The sequence below is a fragment of the Colobus angolensis genome, unplaced genomic scaffold (genome assembly GCF_000951035.1).
Source record: "Colobus angolensis palliatus isolate OR3802 unplaced genomic scaffold, Cang.pa_1.0 Scaffold206, whole genome shotgun sequence".
NCBI classification, from domain to species: domain Eukaryota; kingdom Metazoa; phylum Chordata; class Mammalia; order Primates; family Cercopithecidae; genus Colobus; species Colobus angolensis.
The window spans coordinates 3,777,766-3,780,675 of record NW_012115222.1 but is presented as its reverse complement, the minus strand read 5'-3'; positions in this window follow the sequence as shown (position 1 = coordinate 3,780,675).

Genomic DNA, 2,910 nt, shown 5'->3' with positions numbered 1-2,910 from the left:
CATTAAGTAATAAGTTATAGGAACAATTTAAGAAAAAAATTTCAATTGGATATAAGGGTTGTTGAGGAGGAAATTTTCATGGAACTAACAATGAAGAAAAATAAACATAGTTGCATACCAAAATACAACAAAATCTATATACTATGTTAGAAGAAAGAATACACAAATACAGGTAATTCTATAATAATAACTCTGGGAAAAATGTCTCATATAGTTGCTGTTCTTATCTAAGAAAGAATGTACCAATAAGTATACTTGTGAACCATCTCATAAAATCTTTGTGAAGCAACTCAGTAGTTGATTTTGAGAAAAAAGCAATAATAAAATCCTCCTAAAATTATAATAGTTTACAAAGAAAATTACAAAACTGATTTTCTGTCTTTCCTAAACCTTTTAACAATTTCAAATATGTCCATATTAGACTACAGTAACATATGAATTATTTGCTGCCTTTTCTGAGCTGTAGCTACTGGAACATAAGGTATCATCTGGATTCACAGGGGAGACAGATTTCTTCTTGTAGAGGTTGTGTTCCTGTGGCTTTGGAAAGGCTTTAATGTCAACCACCCCAAGACAAAGTCTGCTATACTTAGCAGAGAGTCTTTGAGCAGACTGCTTTAATGGGACTACATTAGATATTAAAACTAATTGGAAAAGGTTACTAATAACTTTAAAATCACAGAAAAGGCACAAATGACTTTAAAGGGTGGAATCATTCTTCGATCATTTATGAAAGTAAAAGGTCAATGAATGTTCAGTTTATGCTTTTGTTACAAGGTATAATCAAGATTAGGCTTGTACTGACACTTTGAATCAGGATTTTACTAAGCTATTTTGAATGTTATCATTTTGTCTTGACAGATCAAGGCTGAGTTAATTTCGTTTGTGTGAAGCAACTGTGGCATCTAGTGGTTAATAATCATAATAGTAATTCAGTTTGTTCCTAAGGGATAAATTGTGTTACAAAATATTTTTGATATTGCCAAGGAGTATTATAATTGTAGAGACATACTAAGATAACAATTTGATTCTATTTTTATTTTCTCAGAAATCAGCACCTGAGGAGATGATCAAAATTCATATATTGAAATATGAAAAGGTAATTATTTACAGCATATCATAAAACTAGGTAAGTTTCTGGGCCTAGTACTAATCTACATTTAATCACCATGAAATGTTGCAGTAAATTTTTTTACACTGATCAGATATTTGATGCTACCAAAGATTTATTAATCATGAATTACTTTTTAGGTATGATAATGCTATTGCAGCCTTGTGTTTTATAGAAAGAGTCCTTTTTTTCTGAAATACATACTGAAATGTTCATAAACTGGTATGATATCTGGGATTTAAATATATGGGATAGAGGGAGATGTAGATGTGACTAAGGTCTGATTGACCAAGTGTTGATTACTGTTAGGGTAGGTAATTATCTTTGGATAAATTTGGATCTCTATAATAAAAAGCTGTTTTAAAAAATACTTCATTTGTTTAAGGTCAGCACATACTCTTCATTTATTTTCTACAGATTTACCTAACCAAGAGATGGTCCACTTGTTTAAACAATCAGTGAGAAGATAATTGAGGAGGAAAGAATGAAACTCCTCCTGTCACTTGGGAAAGGGTCAAAAAGCAATCAATTGAAATAAAAACATCCACTTCTTCCAGCCCCATGACAGTCTGAGACATAAGCAAAATACACAATTGAGCTTTTACAAAGAAAAAGGGACTATTTACACATAATTTTTTTGTAAGTAGTAATAATCTATGATTAGGTAGTGGGCTGCAAAATCTCGAGTTCCTAATCACTAACCCGAATTTATGCTAAAAAAAGATTTTTATTTTTAATTGGCTCCATTCACTACTTTCCTAAAATATGAATAATCTCCAATTCAATATTTCCTGTCTCAGAAAACTTAAAATAAAATGCATGTGCCACCTTCTTTCTGTTGCTTCAATTGTCAATCCCTGTTAATTACTTGGTTTTCCTTTCCTGTCCCATAGATCTGTGCTGTTCAGTAGAGATATAAAATTATCCACATATGTAATTTAAAAAATTTTAGTAGCCACATTTTGCAAAGCAAGGACATGTGAAATTAATCTTACTAATATACTTCATTTTATTTTCCTTAATATATGCAGTTCCAGTAGAGAGTAGAGTTGTGGGTATTCGAGGCTGGGAAGCATAAGCGGGAGGAGGAGGCGAGCATGCATAAAGGATACAAAATTACAGCTAGATAGGAGGAATGAGTATGGGTGTTCTGAAGCATCATAGGGTGAATATGGTTCATTATCATTTTTGTATATTTCCAAAAAGCTAGAAGAGAAGATTTTTGCACGTTCACAGCACAAAGAAAGGTAAAATGTTTCAGGTAATAGGTATCATATGCTAATTATCCTGATATGATCATTATATATTATGTACATGTATTAAAATATCATTCTGTATCCCATAAATATACACAATTATTACGTGTCAACTAAAACTAACAGGATGGGGGAAGCTAAAACATTTTTTAAATTAAAAAAATACCATTTCTGATTGTTCAATTCCCACTTATGAGTGAGAACATGCGGTGTTTGGTTTTTTGTCCTTGCGATAGTTTGCTCAGAATGATGGTTTCCAGCTTCATCCATGTCCCTACAAAGGACATGAAGTCATCATTTATTTATTATTATTTTTTTTTGAGACAGAGTCTTGCTCAGTCGCCCAGGCTGGAGTGTGGTGGTGCGATCTCAGCTCACTCCAAGCTCTGCCTCCCGGGTTCACGCCATTCTCCTGCGTCAGCCTCCCGAGTAGCTGGGACTACAGGCGCCTGCCACTACGCCCGGCTAATTTTTTTGTATTTTTAGTAGAGATGGGGTTTCTCTGTGTTAGCCAGGATGGTCTCAATCTCCTGACCTCGTGAT